Source organism: Bufo gargarizans, chromosome 3 (genome assembly GCF_014858855.1).
Source record: "Bufo gargarizans isolate SCDJY-AF-19 chromosome 3, ASM1485885v1, whole genome shotgun sequence".
NCBI classification, from domain to species: Eukaryota; Metazoa; Chordata; class Amphibia; order Anura; family Bufonidae; genus Bufo; species Bufo gargarizans.
Window position 1 is genome coordinate 432,961,930 of NC_058082.1, and position 20,810 is coordinate 432,982,739.

Genomic DNA, 20,810 nt, shown 5'->3' on the forward strand with positions numbered 1-20,810 from the left:
GCCATCGGGTCCCCCCTACAGCCGCATGGGGACCCGATGGCAAACTGCAGGTAAAGCCGCAAACCGCAGGTCTGAATTGACCTGCAGTTTGCGGTGATCGCCGACACGGGGGGGTGATCACAGGACCCCCACGTGCATTTAGCCAAGGTGCCTGCTCAATGATTTGAGCAGGCACTGGGTTCCAATCACCGCCCGCAAGGCGGGGGTGATTGGAACAACACATGACGTACCGGTACTTCATGGGTCCTTAAGGACTCGGGAAACATGCCGTACCGGTACGTTCTAAGTCCTTAAGGGGTTAAGGAATTGTGCCATCAGAAAATAACTTATTCTTTAAATTAAGTTTTATGTTAACCCCTTAAGGACGGGATTATTTTTGTTTTTTCTTCCCCACATTTCAACAGCCATAACTTTTTAAAATTTTCCATACATATAGCCTAATGAGGGCTTATTTTTTGCTGGATAACTTGTATTTTTGGCACCATTTAATTTATTTTGTGGGGTCAAATTGAAAAAAAAACCTCAATTCTGATAAGGTTTTGGGGGTTTTGATATTACAGCGTTCACTATGTGATAAAAATGACATGACTTACTTATTCTGTAGGTCAATGTGATTATGGCCATACCAAATTTGTATAGCTTTTAAAAAAAAATAAAAAAAAAATAACCTTGTTAAAATGTTTTTGTCTGCATTGCAATTTTCTGGCAGCCATAACTTTTTTATATTTCTGTCTACAGAGCTGTATGAGGGTTTGTTTTTTGTGGGACGAACTGTAGTTTTTATCTGTACCCTTTTTAGGCACGTACTACCATTTCATCACTGTTATTTAATTTATTTTAGGAGGGAAGATTACCAAAATGTTCTATCTTGTCTTTCTTTTTTTTCTTCTTTTTTTTTCTTCTTTTCTTTCAAATTTTTGATCTCCCTCCTTTAAGCACTTTAACACAATAACAGGAATGGCAAACAATGTCACATTGACATATAAAGCTATAGGTAAACGTGTTATGGTGTTAACAGTGCCTGCTTAAAAATCACACTGCCACAGTTGTGGGTACTGCATGGAGGTCGGGGGTTGCAAAGAAGTTGCTGGGGGTGGGGCCCGTTCAAAAATTTGCTGTGGGGACCAGTCATTTCTAGTTACTCCACTCATGGTATTGAAGTAAGACAATGCGTTCACTAACACAGGTATACTTAGGCTACTTTCACACTTGCGTTTGATCGGATCCGTCTGCATTAATAACTTAGAAAAATTTCTAAGTGCGAAAGTAGCCTGAGCGGATCCATTCAGACTTTCAATGTAAAGTCAATGGGGGACGGATCCGCTTGAAGATTGAGCCATATGGTGTCATCTTCAAGCGGATCCGTTCCCATTGACTTACATTGTAAGTCTGGACGGATCCGCACGCCTCCGCACGGCCAGGCGGACAGCTGAACGCTGCAAGCAGCGTTCAGCTGTCCGCCTGGCCGTGCGGAGGCGAGCGGAGCGGAGGCTGAACGCCGCCAGACTGATGCAGTCTGAGCGGATCCGCATCCATTCAGACTGCATCAGGGCTGGACGGAGGCGTTCTGCTCCGCTTGTGATCTCCTTCAAACGGAGCTCACGAGCGGACAGCAGAACGCTAGTGTGAAAGTAGCCTAATGCAGTTATTGCAATAAAATAATAATTTAAATGAAATCTTTTCTTACAAAACTTGATATCAATCTGCTCAGCTCCTCCTGCTCTATATCATGCTCAGCTCAGATACCATGTTCAACCTGACAGGTTCCCTTTAAGGTTTTTACAAAAAAAGGCTGACTGGCTGTTCATTTACAGAAAAAAAATGAGATTGTTGTAGGATTTTGTAATGCAGAACTTGCCAGCAGCTGTATGAAACACACAACAGTGTGAGTGACCAGCCCCTCACTATCTATGTTTTTGCTGATAAAACCCTAAATGCACCTAATTACATCTGAATACTCTCTTTATATTATATGACACCATAATTGCTACCGTGTGGCTGTAATTGCTTTTTGGCAGACACATCCTACACACATGCTATCAGATAGCAAGCTAGACTAAGAATGGCGTTTATTCCTTCTGAGCAAAAGGACCTGCCTCAATCCGGCCCGTTGCTGTCAGGCTCTGAGACAATCAGGGCAAGCCCACTCCCCTCATCCCCCTAGCGTCATGTGATCCTTGCATCCTCCCTCCTGTTTTCCCTGCCAGTTTCCACACTAAAATGATGCTGTGCGCCACTTTTGTGAGATTTGTTTGAAACAAAATCAGCAAATCTTCGGATTTGTTTGACCCTTCATAAGCAATTATCTTATAGACAGGACCCCTATATGGATAGCACAGAAGATTTGCCTAACAAAGGGGCATGGCTTATGAAATATAGCAAACGGTACAGAAGATCAACAAAGGCTATATTATTAAGTGCCATATAGTCATCTTACATACACATTGGTCACAAGTAACGAGAAAGTGGAAAATCCTTTCAACCCTTTTGCTACCAGCGCCATATACGGTGCTGGAGGGATGTGTAAACATGGTGTCCACTCACACGTGCAGCAGGCACCATGGCCATTGGACCTGCGGCTAATTATCATGACCGGCAATAGTGCGGATTGCGGTAATAATAGGCTTTAGATTCCGTGATCAAGTGAAAAACCCGGAAGCGGACATCCTACCGATGCCCCATGCGGCCAATGGAGGCATCGGTAGTTGTGCTGAACACTACAAGCCTCGCTGAAGAGGCTAATAGTGTTCATGCTGCAATTCTTATTTTGGCCACCAGATAGCAGGCAAGGATAAGAAATGAGCAATTTTAAGTGTAAATTCCATTTTAAAAATCCCTGATAGAACAAAATAAAAAATTAAAAATTTATAGGCTCATATTTGAGCTTCAAAAGCATCACAATTTTTTTTGAAAGGTTAAAAAAATATAAAAAAATTGGTACCGGTAAAAAAGGGTCAAAATGGCCGATTTACCATTTTTCCATTGCTTCTCTTACCCAATTTTTTAAATAAAATGTGATAGAAAATTCACGCACACTCCAAAATGGTATCAATAAAAACTATGCAAAAAATGAGCCCCTAAACAGCTCAGTAGACATAAGTATAAAAAAGTTATGGGGGTCAGAATATCGTGACTTAAAAAAAAAAAATGTTATCAAAGTTTAATTGTATTTTTACACTATTTAGATGTAAAAAAAACTATACATATGGGGTATCATTGTAATCGTACTGACCTAGAGAATGAAGGGCATGGGTCAAATTTGCCGCAAATGAAACACTGTGGGAACAAAACCAATCAGTTTTTTTTACTACTTCCCACTACATTTTATGCCAAAATTAATGGTGAAATAGAAAGTAGAACTTGTCCTGCAAAAATAAGCCCCCATACAGCTATGTGATCGGATATATAAAAAAGTTATGGCTCAAGGAAAATTAGGGAAGAAAAACGAAAACACCTCTGGTAGTGAAAGCAGTGGCGTACTGCCAATAGAGGCAGACCACACAGTTGTTATGGGGCCTGTGGCACAGGGGGGCCCGGAGCCCATGGAAGGCCCCGCCCCCTACGTCTACTCTGCACAGACATTTTATTAGTTCATGTGGGCTGGCATTGAGGCGGCAGATGGCCCGACCACTTATGTTGACCCTCAGGCCCCCGCCCCTGTGAATGCTCCCTGTCTGACCTGATCCAGGCTGCGGGATCTCTCCCAGCCAGCCTATGTGACAGTCTGCTGCATTTCATCAGGATGCGCAGGATGAACAGCCCTTCAACCACTCTGGCTCGCCGTGCTCCGGCTTTCAGGGCATTTTGGAAGTTGTAGTTCCACCCTCAGACCACGGCTTCTAATAACCTCCAGCCGCTGGCTCTGCTGTGCGCCTTCTGCAGAAAGGATGCCCGCAGTTCCTCTAGGTGGTGCTAGCGAGTAGGAGTGCGCTACATTAATCTTCATAGAGGGGGTGTAGATAGCGCAGTGGCTGGGGAGCTGGTAATCGTGTTACACGCGGGCTCTCCGTGCTGGGTCATTGCAGATTTCATTAAGATGATATGTCCTAATGATTTACAGCGGCCTCAGATTCTTGCCAGATGGGGACGAGCAGCTCACTCTGCAGCCACCCCCATCAGGACCTTGTCACTACCTGCCCTGGATGCAGACCCCCAACTACACAGAAAGTTCTCTACACCACTGGTGTGCTGTCATCAATCTAAGAGGGATCGATAGATGCAGAGATAGATAGATATAAGTTAGATCAGGCATGTCCAAACTGCGGCCCTCCAGCTGTTGCAAAACTACAACTCCCAGCATGCCTGGATAGCTTACAGCTATTAGGGCATGCTGGGAGTTGTAGTTTTGCAACAGCTGGAGGGCCGCAGTTTGGACATGCCTGAGTTAGATAGATAAAGGAGATAGATAAGATAGATAAAGGAGATAGATAGATAGATAGATAGATAGATAGAAGATAGATAAAGGAGACAGATAAGATAGATAGATAGAAGATAGATAAAGGAGATAGACAGACAGACAGATAGATAGATAGATAGATTTCATCCCCAGTGAAATCTTCACTCCCATACAGCACTGTCATATCAGCGATGTGTATGGATTACAAAGCGCTATAGGCACCCGATGTATACATTTCTTTATTGGCAAATTGGATTGTGGCAGGGGAGGAGCCAGGGCAGGAGGTAGGATGGGGTGGGTAGTGGGTGGGGTTAGGGGGCCCAATTCAAATTCTTGCTATGGGGCCCAATGATTTCTATGTAAGCCCCTGAGTGAAAGGGTTAGCTAGTTACAATACAGTCTGATACATCTCATCTACTTTGGATCCTGGATCCTTTTGTACATGCTATGTATATGTCCATGGCCTTATACACTCAGGCAAACTGGACTTTTTCGCTAAATTTACCAATTAATGTATTAAAAAACTGCATTTGAAAAAAGATTGGTTTAGTTTTTACGGTATTTAATTTGCGGTGAAATGTCGGCTATGTTATAGAGATCAATATGATTGCAGTGGTACCAATTTTATTGTTTTTGTTTTACTAGTTTACAAAAAATTGTGTTGTGTCATATTTTGAGACCCAAATGTAAATTTTTTTGCTTATGGTGCTGTGTGAGGACTTGATTTTGTGTGGCGCATTTCAAAAAAATGTATTGATACTGTTTTGGGGTACCTACAACTTTTTGAATATTTGTTTACAAGGTAAGGTGACAAAAAATGCATTTCCAAATTGCAATCTATGTATTTTGAAAATGTATGTACCATGTCTGCAATATCACAATATCAGATATTTATATCACTTAAAAAATTGAAGAATTGCATTTTTTGTCACCTCACCTTATAAAAAAATAGAAAACATTTCCAATTATGTTTTATATGACAAATGGGAAAAAGATATTATGAATTTTTTTTTAAAAATAAAGAAAAAATTCCACGGCACATCCAAGTAAACGCTTTATTCACCAGACAGCGACGTTTCGGTCCACTTGCTGGGACCTTTCTCAAGCAGTGTCAGGAATTTTTAATAGTTGTTTTTTTATGTTCTTAATAACTTAAAACATTTTTATTTTACTTTTTCTACCCCCACAAGGGCACTAGAATCTGGGATTGATTGATTGCTTGTACAATACATTGCAATACTTCTGTATTGTGCTTTTACCATTATCCTATTACTCTGATATAAGTGCTAAGAATACATGCCTGGAGGCCTTCAGTAGGTCTCATGCTGAACCTGTCACAACCAGACAGCTGAGAAGCTCTGACAGAAGCCTTTCAGAACCTCCTCCTTGAGTTTTCTTTGTTGTGCTGTTCAGTTCCTCATCTCGTTAGCCTCTCTCAGCTGTCATGTAGTTGGACTGATTGCTTCCCTTTAAATTCCTCCCCATAATGCATTACTGGGCGGCTTATACTTCTTCCTGGAGTGTGTGTGCATGCTGATCCTGTTTCCCAGTCTGCTACAAAGTAAAGTGCTGTACATTTATCTGTTATTTTCTGTTTGCTGGATACCAGGTGACCCTGACTCCCTCCGTGTCTGGTGTAGGGAGCCGGTGGTCGTGTCCCCTCACTATTGTAGGGTGTTCAGGGATTATATAGTCGAGGTACGTGGATATGCAACCATCCACCTTTGGGATCTTTGCATAGGCTGAGCAGCCAGGGAAAGTCTCAGGTCTTGTGCAGGGGTCTCCCTTTTGGTTCCTTAGCTTTGGATCCAGTAAGTCATATATGCATGTTGCTTTGTCTTGTTTCCTGTACACCGTCCGTGACAGAACCTCAGCCCACTATTGCATTGCCTCCCTATCTAATTGATCAGAAGTGATTATTGACCCTGGCATTTGAGGAGTTAAACAGCTGGGATTGGGGTCATCTCTGATGCCAGCAGCTGTAGGCAGTTGTCAGCAGTATAACACAGCCTGTACCCACTGTCTATGGACCATGCTCAGCTCCTGAACCCACTCCATACAATGTCTTCCGACTTCCATTGTAACTGTACAGTGGATAGCGGGAAGGGGTTAAGTTTAGTGCTGATCGAGCACCAAAGTGCTCGGGTGCTCAAGTAGAACACTTTGGGATGCTCGGGTGCTCGGCAGAAGTCATAAGAAAAGGTCAGAAATTTATGGAAACATCACTGAAATGGTTCGGAAACAGCATGGGGAGGATGTCTGGATGCATCTTGGAATCCCAGGTCGCTGCTGGGAACGATGTTGTCCGAATAGTACGCCACTTTTGCAGACTGACGATAATATGCACCAAACCTAAGATAAAATCGATTTTAGAGGAAAAATTGTTAGGAAACATTATTTCCCGTATATTTACTTGTATATGAAGTGCAAGTGCTGCCAAAATTTACAAGGAAGAGGCACTCCGATACAAACTGTATATCACATAAATGAGGGCCTCATTCACATTGTGGTACAATTGTTCAGGTAGTGGGACTCCTGCGTTCATGAAGCCTATAGACTAAGTGAAAGGGCTTCCAAAAATTACAAGGAAACGGCTCTCCAATACACCCTTTATTACACATAAAGGAGGGCATCATACACACCCTTTAAAAATTAAGATTGATGGCCTGCTGGTGACCCTCTAAAACATTAGGAGCAAGGGTCTGCTGGTGACCCTCTAAACATTAGTGGCGAGGGCCTGCTGCTGATCTGACCAAAAACATTAGGGGTGAGGGTCTGCTGCTGATCTGACCTTCTAAAACATTAGGGGTAAGTGTCTGCTGCGGAGCTGACCATCTAAAAAAATTAGGGGTAAGGGTCTGCTGCGGAGCTGACCATCTATTACATTATGGGCGAGGGCCTGCCGGTAACCCTCTAAAACATTAGGGTAAGGGACTGCTGCTGAGCTGACCCTCAAAAACATTAGGAGCGAGGGCGGCTTAATAAGCATGTTGATATAATGGGGTGCATGGGAATACAGTGTATTCAGTACACTATAAAAGCCACATTTAAAGTGCCTTTATGTTTTGCTGCTTTCCTCTGGTTAAGTAGAGAAGTCAGGGGCAATCCAGGCCTTGTTCATTTTGATAAGAGTCAACCTGTCAGCATTTTCAGTTGATGGGGGGATGCTCTTATCAGTTATTATGCCCCCAGCAGTACTAAATACCCGCTCTGACAAAACACTGGTGGCAGGGCAGGCCAGCACCTCCAAGGCGTAGAGCGCCAGTTCATGCCACGTGTACAGCTTGGACACCCAATAGTTGTAAGGCACACAGGGATCACTGAGGACGCTGACACGGTCTGCTACGTACTCCTTCACCATCTTCAATTCACTGAAAAAATTGAAGGTACCTACAGGGGTTTTATAAGAAACAATATCACTGAACAAAAATCAATTCCCTTTTTAAAACAAAGTTTAATTATTGTCTGTTACAAAAAATCCCATTTCAATAAATTCTGATAACAAAAAAGATTATATATTATAGATACTTATGCCTATAGTTAATTAAGGTACAATCAGATTATTTAAACCTTTACCACATCAAATTATTCGCACTGCTCTTTGACAAGAGTATTATCTATATTGACAGAAAAGAATACATCAACTATAGATAGATCGCCACCATATGGTTACTCATGGTACTGTTGACCAAAGGCGGATATTTGTATTAACAGGAGTATAGATACCCAGGTATCAGGTGGTTCCTTCTTGATGATCAGTGGATGCCCAGTGCAAATTGTCTTGTCGGACCTTGTAACTCCTGATAATTTTTTATTCTATTCCAGGAAAATAGGACTAGTTTGATTATAGTGTCCAGACAGACTACAAGTCCACTTATAGGCAGTTTGAGAGACTATCCCTGTCGACTATGCTTACCCTGCCTACAAGCGGAGTAATCCCTCCGAAAGGTGCGGCCCCACTTCTCGGTGGCTATACCCTATTATGTTGTCCCTGCCTGCCAAATTCCCAGACGGTGGGGACTGCCAGACATAGATAATAATAGATCTACAACTTGAATATAGGAAAACAAGAGGATAAGGTATCCAGGTAGGGACCTTCAAAGGTGGTGATATTGGTAATAGGTATAAAGTTTACAACAAGGTTTAAATCCCAACGTGTTTCCCCTTTGGTACTTCTTCACCATCTTCCAAAACTTTTCTCTCCTTGTGACACTAGGCCACGCCTCAGGGTCAGGGTGCTGGTGGGGTGTCATGAAACTGTCCCAGGCCTTGGAGAGTGTTGCCTTGCCTCTGTTGGAACTGCTGTGTGTTCCCCTGATCTCCCCTCCTCGGTTGACCAAGGAACAATGTACTCTGTCGCCAGCGTTGTCAGCTGGAAAATTTTGGAGCAATTCTTCCACAAAGACCTTCTGATATTGCACCATTTTGCTAGTCCTCTCCACCAAGGAAGGAGAGATGAGAAGTTCTCTTTGTAGCGGGGGTCGAGAAGGATGAACAACCAGTAATCGGTGTTGGCCAAAATGCGTATAATGCGAGAGTCACGGGAAAGGCAGCATAACATAAAGTAAGCCATATGTGGCAGATTCCCAACAGACAAGACTTCACTGTCCTCATCAGGAGGATGACTCTCAATCTCCTCATCCTCTTTAGCCCATCCACACTGAATAGATGGAATAAAACTACCCTCTGTAGGGGAGGCAACCGTCTCCTGCTCCTCCTCCTCATCATCATCACATTTTCGCTGAGAAGACAAACTGAGGGTGGTCTGGCTATCACCCTGTGTACTGTCTTCCCCCATTTCCACCTTTTCCACATGCAAAGCGTCCGCCTTCATTGTAAGCAGCGAGCATTTCAGTAAACACAGAAGTGGGATGGTTACACTGATAATAGCGGCATCGCCGCTCACCACCTGTGTTGATTCCTCAAAGTTGGGTAAAACCTCACAGAGGTCAGACATCCATACCCACTCGTCGCTTGTGAGGAGCCGAAGCTGACTGGAAAGGCGACGACCATGTTGAATCTGGTATTCCACTACTGCTCTCTGCGGCTCACAAAGCCTGGCCAACATGTGGAACATGGAGTTCAGGAGCGTGCTCACGTTGCACAACAGTCGGTGAGCTGGCAATTGCAAGCGCTGCTGCATCGTTGCCAGACCGGTGGCAACTCCAGATGACTTTCGGAAATGGGCACACACGCTGCGCACCTTCACCAGTAGCTCAAGCGAATTAGGGTAGGTTTTGAAAAACTAAATCGAACACATGGGCTAGGCATGGTATGTGTGTGAGCTTGCCAAGCTCCGAAGCCTCCACCAAGTTATGGCCATTATCAGACACAACCATGCCTGGTTATAGGTTGAGTGGCAAGAGCCACAGCTCAGTCTGGTCCCTTATACCCTGCTGGCTGTGTGCTGTTTGTCACCTAAGCAAATTCGTTTCAGAATGGCCTGTTGCCGCTTCCCCACTGCAGTGCTACACTGCTTCCAGCTACTGACTGATGGCTGACTGGTGCTGCAAGATGACAATTCAGAGGTGGAAGTGGTGGAGGAGAAAGGGGGTTGCATCCACAAAAGTAGTTGGTGGCGGAAATCCTGATGGAAGTAGGGCCCACAATCCTTGGCGTCGGTAGCACCTGTGCCATCCCAGGGTATGACTCGCTCCCGGCCTCCACAACGTTCACCCAGTGTGCCGTCAGGGAAATGTAACATCCCTGGCCAAAAGCTCTTGTCCATGTGTCAGTCGTTAAGTGGACCTTCTCAATGACTGCATTAGTCAGGGCACGGGTGATGTTACGGGACACATGCTGGTGTAAGGCAGGGACAGCACACTGTGAAAAATATTGCCGGCTGGGGACTGAGTAACGAGGGACGGCCACCGCCATCAGGCTGCGGAAAGCCTCTGTGTCCACAAGGCTAAATAGCAACATTTCCAGGTCCAGCAATTTGGAAAGGTGCGCATTTAGTGTTATGGCCTGTGGGTGGGTTCAAAGGCCTGGGGTGTGGACATCTGTACGCTGAGCTGGGACACAGAACTGTATGTGCTAGATGATGGTGCTTGCGAAGGTCCGGGTGCAGGGCGGGAGGCATCCGAGTCTGCGTCTTGGACAGGGGATTGGCCAGCACGTAACACAGGGGAAGAGGAGGCAGTGGTGTAACCTGCAGACACTGATTGTGGAACCAGGGGTTCGGCCCACCTATTAGGGTGCTTTGATGCAATGTGGCGGATCATGCTGGTGGTGGTGAGGTTGCTAGTGTTCACGCCCCTGCTCATTTTGGTACGGCACAGGTTGCAAATGACAATACTTTTATCGTCCGCACTTTTCACAAAAAAGCGACAGACTGCGGAACACCTACCCATTGACAAGGGAGATTGCCGCAAGGGGGGGCTCTGGGGAACAGTTGCGGGCCTGTTTGGTGTGGACCGCCTTCTCCCTTTTGCCACCCCACTGCCTCTTCCAGCCTGTTCCGGTGCTGTGGATCACTCCCCCTCTGTACTGCTGTCCTCTCTCGGCTTGCCACCTTCCCAGGTTGGGTCAGAGATTTCATCGTCCACCCCCTTCTCTTTCTCACTTTGGTTATCCTCCTGACTTGTTGACCTAACAAAAACCTCACTTATTGACAACTGTGTCTCATCCTCATTATGAACCTCTTGAGACACTAATTGCGGTTGACTTTTTGGCAATTGTTTCTCATCATCATCATCCACCTCGTGAAACACTAATATCTGTTCCCCACCGTCATCTTCTTGTGACTGTGGATGCTCAAGAGTTTGGGAATCAGTGCACAAGATCTCCTCATGTCCCTCTTCAAGCGGGCTTGGCGAGAGGGCCAAATCAAGGAATGGCAATGAAAAGAGCTCCTCGGAATATCCGAGTGTGGGATCACTTGTTTGGAAAAACTCTCCATGGTGGGAGGAAGGAGGATCAGGGTGAGGATTCTGTTGACCAGACTCTTGGCTACTGAGACTGGACTTTGTGGAAGACAGGGTGGTGCTTAACTGTCTGGAAGCATTATCTGCTGCAATCCAACCGACCACCTGGTCGCATTGGTGTGACGTTGAGAGTGGTGCGCAGCTCTGCAAACTGGGACATGAAGCTAGCTATCGTGGATGAGTGTGTTTCTTGTGCTTTGGCAGCAGGCACAGTTTCACCGCGCACAGGGTCACGGCCTCTGTATGCACCATCAGCAGCACGGCCACTTCCCCGTCCCTTACAGCATATTAAATGGTATATATACTTGCAAGTATGTCACACGTACAGTAGCGCAGGTTTTGTAAGTGTATGCGCAAATAAATTAGAGTGAATGTCACTGATATTTAGGATGGGCAAACGTTATACAGGAGATGTAGTACAGGTACTGTCACTGCCACCAGCAGCAAAAAAATGTAAGTGAATGTCACTGATATTTAGAATGGGCAAATGTTATACAGGAGATGTAGTACAGGTAATGTCGCTGCCACCACCAGCGAAAAAATTACACTGAATGTCACAGATTTTTATGATGAGTTAACGTTATACAGGAGATTTAGTGCAGGTAATGTCACTGTCACCAGCAGTGAAAAAATGACACTAAATATCACTGACATTTCGGATGCGCTAATACTATACTGGAGATATAGCACAGGTAATGTTGCTGTCCCCAGCGGCCAAACAATTGCGCTGAATTTCACAGCGCAAATGTAACACAACAGATGTAGCAGAGGTTGTGTCACTGTCAGCAGCAGCAAAACTATTGCACGCAATTTAGCGCAGGTTACGCTAATAATATATATGGCAGCCAGATAAAACAATAGTCCTTAAAAGGACTTTTGGGCCTCTAACACCTTTCACCAGTAAAACCTGCGTAACGAACAAACCAATTCCTGTCCCTACACTATCTGTCCCTTCTGCTGCAGCTCTCCCTGACTAAGACTGAGCCGAACCACGTGTCATGGGGTGCTATATAGCACCTGATGATAGGTTCCGGCCAGCCAATCACTGTAATGCCAGTAGCCAACATGGCTACAACATTATAGTGAGTGCCAGTACCTCCGCGCATGTTTATTGGCTGCATTGCAGCCAACAAACGTGCGAGGAGGAGACTCGAGCATCGCGCTCAAGCACACGCGGTGTTCAGCTGATGCATGCTCGATGCTTAAATAAAAAAGTGTTCGGCCGAGCATGCTCGCCCAACACTAGTTTACTTAGTTAAATACAGATTATTTTCTTTTCCCATAACCTCATATATCAATCTGCTCAGCTCATTCTGCTCTATAACATGCTGCCTGCAGAGAGCAATGTGACAGGTTCCCTTTAAAATACAACCAAGCATGACCGATCTGGCACTTAACTGTAAAGCGCTGTGGAATATGCTGGCGCTATATAAATAAAGATTATTATTATTGTCTTTTTTGAGAACGAGATGCAGTTAACATAGCATCTAATCCTCAGAACCACTTCTGGGATAACGGACAGGAATGGGTAACTGTATGCATACAGGCAGCTGGAAATGTGCAATTATATGCCATGTTACTTTGCATTACTGTGCCATAATTTTCTTAGAAACGACAGCAGAAAGGTCTGCCCTAAAACACTAATCAGAATTTCTATCGCTGTTGCAGGCTCATTTGCACTCGTTCGCCCTAAGTGTGTATTTAACATTGTTAAGCAGGGAAATGAGATGCTGCTTGATATGGCTTTGTATAGTTTGATACACAGATATGGTGCATCATTATGTGACTCATTAATTTAATTAAGTCATAGAAAGTCAAGTGAATGGCTCTTCAGCTGTAAAAAAAAAAAAAAAAAACCTGCAGGGGTTTTTATGCTTCCAGTACAACAAGCATCGCAGAGCATTTTGAAAAGAGAGACAAACCTTAACTCTTCCTTTGCCACAAAATATAACGTGTCATAGAAGTTTACTGTACGGCATATAGTAGTATGATGGATTTTTCCCATTCAGTTTGCATATAATTGTTAGCCCAGAATAGGGTACTTGCAAAATATTATTTTCTTATTTAATGTTCTGCTGTATTAAATTGTCTATATAGTTGTGTATGGATTATTCAGGGTTAACAATCCAGACTTTGCCCTTGTAGGAAGCTAGGAGACAGACTTAGATCCAAATTCCAAGTCTGAGGCTTATGATGCAGTGGAACAGTGCAGGATGGCTACGATGACATCATCACTCTGCCCGACACTTGGCACAAGCATATGATTAGTTATGCAGTTTCTTGTTATGTAACTGCATTATTATTGTTTTTTTCCTGGTTGTAGAACAATCTTTTTTCTCTTGTATACTACAAATTAAAACCTGTTCCCACATTTCCAGTGTGCTCAGTGTGTTATTAGGTTGATTTCCAAGTGAAAGGTCACTAGTTTGAATCCAGGAGCAGCCATGAAGATGATTTCCCAAGAAAAGAGAAACAGCATCATCTTGCTTATGGATAGTGTTATCTCGACCAAGAAATTTGCCAAACTGCATCATGTGAGTACCATGAGAGTTGGAAGAATATTAAATAAAGTCTGTCCATCCATTCCAAAGCCAAGAGGTAGACATCCAGCCACAAAATATAACGTGTCATAGAAGTTTACTGTACGGCATATAGTAGGGAACCTTTTACATTGCTCAATCGATCGGTGCTTATTAAAAGGACCTCTCACACAGGCCGATTCAAATTGGAAGGGGGACAAATGATCAATAGTATGATGGATTTTTCCCATTCAGTTTGCATATAATTGTTAGCCCAGAATAGGGTACTTGCAAAATATTTTTTTCTTATTTAATGTTCTGCTGTATTAAATTGTCTATATAGTTGTGTATGGATTATTCAGGGTTAACAATCCAGACTTTGCCCTTGTAGGAAGCTAGGAGACAGACTTAGATCCAAATTCCAAGTCTGAGGCTTATGATGCAGTGGAACAGTGCAGGATGGCTACGATGACATCATCACTCTGCCCGACACTTGGCACAAGAGGGCACTACTGGAAGCATTATGTAAAGAGGGCACTACTGGAGGCATTATATGTACAGATGGCACTATGGGGCACATTATATGTAAAGAGGGAACTACTGGGGTGGGGTGTTAAATGTATATGTACAGGGGGGCTTTATAACTACTGGGAAAACAATAGGGGGCATTAGAAATGGCTACTGGGGTCTAAATGGAAATTAGGGCCTAAATGGGGATGATTACTGATTCGGAGCATAAGAGGAGGCATTGTTACTAAATAGGTGTATTCTGTGTGTCCAATTATGCAAGAACAAGTTGTGATCAAGAGAAGTCATCATGGTGATCTGTGCAAGATTGAGGAGAAAAAAAGCAAAGGAAATGACTTCAGTCAAAGGAGACATAACCTGTAATTCAGAGTCGGGATCTAAATGGGATTACTAATGACTAGTACATATGGGTAGGATCATGTTGGGGTGGCACTATTTGGCCTTTATATAGTGTTATTAGTGGTAACTATAGCAACATAGCAACTAGAGATGAGCGAATTTCATATTTTGAAATTCGTTCACCCTTCGTTTGTTGGTAAAAGGTGAATTGCGTTATGGATTCAGTTACCAAGGACCAAAACGCAATTCTATGACGGAATGCATAACGGAATTCCTTTATAGGCATTCTATTATACATCCAGTCATAATAGAAGTCTACGGGCTGCAGAACGGATCTGTCCCATTTCCGTTATGCAGAGTAGTCCTCCCCTGCATAAAGGAAACTGGACGGATCCGTTTTGCAGCCCATAGTCTTCTATTATGACGGAATGCCTCTAAAGGCATTCCGTCATAGAATTGCGTTATGGTCCGTGGCAATGAAAACGCTATTCACCTTTAACCAACTAACGAGGTGTAAACAAATTTAATAAGCGGAAATTCGCTCATCTATAATAGCAACCTAAGGAATCTATTGCTCAGGCACCCTCCTATTGGTGAAGGTATGTACACCTTTAGGGGCAATTTTTTTTATGATTGCATTTTAGTCATTTTGGGCTAAACTTATTTTTTAAATTGGTCTTTATTCAAAATATTCAGCAGCTCTCACAAAGGGTTAACTGTCCAGCTGTGTGGATCTTACTTTCACTTTGTGTCAATTATCTAATCATCTCTAAATTACTAAAAGATCATAAATACTTATACTGACAAGCAAAAGGGTTACAATGTTTTCAACTTTTCACTTTCAGGCCCCATAACTCACCATCCACTACAGCTTTGAACGCAAGACTGCCATCAATTTTATAGACAATCATATTGGCTCTCTCATACATAAATTGGACATGAAACTATTTAGCATATGATTAGTTATGCAGTTTCTTGTTATGTAACTGCATTATTATTGTTTTTTTCCTGGTTGTAGAACAATCTTTTTTCTCTTGTATACTACAAATTAAAACCTGTTCCCACATTTCCAGTGTGCTCAGTGTGTTATTAGGTTGATTTCCAAGTGAAAGGTCACTAGTTTGAATCCAGGAGCAGCCATGAAGATGATTTCCCAAGAAAAGAGAAACAGCATCATCTTGCTTATGGATAGTGTTATCTCGACCAAGAAATTTGCCAAACTGCATCATGTGAGTACCATGAGAGTTGGAAGAATATTAAATAAAGTCTGTCCATCCATTCCAAAGCCAAGAGGTAGACATCCAGTCAACAAGTCAGCTCATCACAAGGTCCATCAGTTCTGGTGCGAAAACGCGGCAGGGAAGGTGGCTTGTATGCTTCATAAAAGTGAGATCACAGATTTCCATGCAAGCACCGTGCAATGCACATTACACAAGTCTGGATCCGGTGGAAGAAGCCTGATGCTATGCGTATTTTTTTCACAACCAAGGGCATTGGATACTTGACCAGGATCAATAGTGATCTTAGTGCTGAGCTATATGTAAGTATCTTACAAGACTAGATACTTTGTACACTCGAGTACTATGGGTATGAAAAGGACAACAGTGTTCCCGCAGGACATTGACTTGAAGCATATGTTGAGATTGGCGAAGAAATGGTTCACTGACAATTAAGTAGATGTGACGGTTTTGCCCCCACAGTCCCTAGATCTCAATCCAATCACCAACATTGGGAATGTAGTGTACAAGTGACCTGGGAACAGATTTCAGTCGAGACATGCTTGAATCTGATTGAAAGCATGCCCAGAAGGATTCAGGCAGTGTTTAAAGCCAAACATAAAAGTTTCAAATTTTAGGAGCAAAACAGTAACAATGCAGTTACATGACAAGAATCTGCATAACTAATCGTATGCTAAATAGCTGCAAGTCCAATTTATGTATGAGATAGCCAAGATAATTGTCTATAAAATGATGGTAGTCTCACGTTCAAAGCTGTAGTGGATGGTGAGATTTGGAGCCTAAAAAAAAGTCTAAAGTTCAAAACATTGTTACCCTTTTGCTTGTATATGAGCCACATTCGTATCAGTTAAATAAGTATTCAGCTATAGTAAATGTTTAGGAGATCATTAATAAGCAGCTGTCAGTTGAGCTGCCTGACGGGAAAGAGTAAAATAATTTGATTACACTTACCAGTAATCGGTTTTCTTTGAGCCTATGACAGCACCCCTGGAGAGACCACCTCCACCTCCTCAGGACAGAAAACAGAACCGCCTTTTTAAAGGAGGGATCATCCCCTCTATCTCCAGTCCATTCTTCAAGAACTAAGAATAAACATCTTAACAACATATCCTAATATCTCTATATAATATATATATATATATATATATATATATATATATATACAGTACAGACCAAAGGTTTGGACACACCTTCTCATTCAAAGAGTTTTCTTTATTTTCATGACTATGAAAATTGTAGATTTACACTGAAGGCATCAAAACTATGAATTAACACATGTGGAATTATATACATAACAAAAAAGTGTGAAACAACTGAAAATATGTCATATTCTAGGTTCTTCAAAGTAGCCACCTTTTGCTTTGATTACTGCTTTGCACACTCTTGGCATTCTCTTGATGAGCTTCAAGAGGTAGTCACCTAAAAAAAGGTCTTCCAACAGTCTTGAAGGAGTTCCCAGAGATGCTTAGCACTTGTTGGCCCTTTTGCCTTCACTCTGCGGTCCAGCTCCCCCCAAACCATCTTGTTTGGGTTCAGGTCCGGTGACTGTGGAGGCCAGGTCATCTGGCGCAGCACCCCATCATTCTCCTTCATGGTCAAATAGCCCTTACACAGCCTGGAGGTGTGTTTGCCTATGACAGCACCCCTAGAGAATAGGCAATAATTTGTCTAGGGCGGGACCACAGCCTGAAGTACTTTACGACCAAATGAAAGACCCTCATCCTCATTAGAAGGTAACTGAAGTCTATAGTGCCTAAAAGATGTATGTGGAGAGCTCCAGGTAGCTGCTTTACAGATCTGCTCTATAGAGGCTAAAGCTCTCTCTCTGCCCATGATGTGGAGACTGATCTCGTAGAATGAGCCCCAACCCTCGAGGGTGGAATAACTTCTTTAGAAGAGTAAGCTAAGGAAATAGCCTGTCTAATCCACCTAGCAATAGACTGAGAGGAGGCTGCCAATCCTTTCCATGCACCCTGAAACAAAATGAACAAACATGAGGAGGATCTCCAAGGCTGAGTGACCTATAGATATTGCAGGAGACACTTCCTAACATCCAAACAGTGGTATCTATCTTATCGATAGGCTCGAAAGGGTCAGAAGTGAGAGCAGAGAGGACCAAGTTTAAATCTCGGCGGGGGGGGGGGGGGGTGGGGGGTGGGAGGGGCACTCTATTTTTACATACCGGAGATAATTTAGACACTGCTGTTATAAATCTTTTAATCCAGGGGTGAACTGTTAACTGAAATTCAAACAAGGAGCTTAAGGCTGAAACCTGGACCTTTGAAGTGCTAGGCCTAAGTCCTTTCTTCCATACTTCTTGTAGGAAAGCTAACACGAGCGGGATGTCGGGCGTCTCTAGAATATCTACAGGTCTTTTGGCGAATCTGAAAAAGGTCTTCCAAATCCTAAAGGTAAATCTACTACTTCCTCAGAGAGACCCCTTCTCTTTAAAATCTCCCTTTCAATAACCAGGCAGTCAGGTGCAGATTTCTCACATCTGGGTGAAAAACTGGACCCTGAGATAGAAGCTCCTGGGATGCTGGAAGTACCCAAGGTGTTGCTATTGACATTTTGCGGAGCCAGGAAAATCACACCCTTCTAGGCCCAAAAAGAGCCATCACTATTACCGTGGCCGCCTCCTCTCTGATCTTCTTGAAGACCCTTGGAAGCAGCTTTAGTGGGGGAAAGGCATACAGAAGACCCTGCTTCTAAGACTGGGCCAGAGCATCCACCGCTCTTGTATGCTCCTCCAGAGAAAGAGAAAAGAAGACCTCTACTTTTCTGTTTGACCTGGTGGCAAAGAGATTTATTTCCGGAGGACCCCACAAAGCTTCTACTTGGTTGAAAATCCCATGATCTAGGAACAATTCTCCCTGGTATAGACGATGACGACTGAGGTAGTCCGCTTTCGTATTGTCTGAACCTCTTAGGTGAGCTGCAGAAATAGATAATAGAGAAGTTTCTGCTAGGTTGAAAATCTGATAAGTTAGAAACATTAGGGTAAACCAATTAAATGCGTAATGGGTAGTTGTATATAGAGAAATGTATCACTGGAGCCAACTACCTAAAATATAACTTTTAATGTAAATTCTTAAAAAATTACACAGGAGTCCCTCACATGGGGACTGATGGACATACAACACTTACAAACAGACACTCAGAGCCAATTGTAAAAAACAGACAGGATGGCTGGTCGTGATAGTACAACCGGGAGACAACCATATGGGTCCCTATTGTGTCCCTGACCTTGTCTCAGCCCAGAGATGCACCCTGATGGTGGGAACACTCCGTCCCCGTGCCTAACCTGTCTGTCCTTATGAGGCCCTTGTAGCAAAAAGACCCATATGGATGTCCGGGTCATGCATCAACAATTACACCTAAATTGAAAAAACGAGCAGGAGTCTCAGTTTCTCCACAGCAACCAACAATGAAGATGATTACAGCAGTGTAATTGACTTACCAACCATGTTGGTGAGTGCTAAATAACGTCAACAGAAGACGGTCCAGCACAATATCCGAATCCCAGTGTGACAACGATGTTTACAATACTATGGGAAAGATCTCCATCTTCCATAAAAAACGAAATATTACACTCAGTATATCAGGATAGATTGCACTCTTCCATAAATAACGAAATATTACACTCAGTATATCAGGATAGATTACAATACTGTAATACAGTCAGAATCTCAAAAAGATTATTACAGTGATTATTATTATTACAAACATGTTAGTAGGTGCTATATACCGTCATCAGAAGACGTCCAGCAAGATATTTGGATCCCACAATGTGACAACGATGTTTATGATACTGTGGAAAAGGTCTCCATCTTACATGAATAACGAAATATTACACCCAATATGGCAGGATGGTTTACAGCACTGTAATAAAGTCTCAGTCTCGACGCTTTCCCCTTAGTAATAAGGTTCATCAGGAGACCATAAAGGAGTATAGAAAAATAGGTTGCTGCTATGATAAAGCGGCTACATAACAACCGTTCAAGAAAAAGGGGACCATGGTTAGGGTCCAGAGATGAAAGAAAAGAACCAAGGTTGCTGGAGCACCCCGAGGCGGTGTTCCACTGTTAGGCTACTTTCACACTAGCGTTTCACGGATCCGCTTGAACGGCATTTCAAACGGATCCGTCAATAAACTGACTAAACGGAGCCAAACGGAAGCAATTCAGACGGATCCGTTTGTACGGATCCGTCTGTATTACGGATCCGTTTGTCACGTTGGTTTCCGTTTTGTCATCCGTTTAGCGGATCCGTTTTGAAAGGAAAAGCATCTCTAGGTTCCATCTTCATGTATTGAGATCTATAGGGTTGTAATGCTCCTATATTTCTCCATGGCTATCTTGTTGAAGTTCCAAAGCTGGTCCGACTTTGATAATGGACCACACCTTTCGGACTCTTGTACACGACTACATGCACTTATAAAGATGTATAGTGTTCGTTAGCGGGCCATATGTCCCTGATCGTCATTGATAATACGTACAGGAGTACAGAGCATCATGATGCTGACCATGTTGTGCCGCAAACTGGGCTATTGTCATGCACTCATATGATCTATTAGTGCAAGACTATATCCCCGCGGGCAGCTCAACTTGCACAGGATGATTGTATACTATGATGCTGTGTACTCTCGTGTGCACGATCAATGCCACTATGGGACATATGGCCCGCTCACGACCATATGTCTCTTGTGGCATACAGTCGTGTGCAAGAGGCCTTAAAGGGGTTTTCTCATCTCATACAATGGGGGCATACCACTTTAATGATATACCTACATTGTCTTATAGGCGCGGGTCCCACGGCTGGTACCCTCACATATATTGAGAACGAAGCTCTGCGCTGCCGCCCT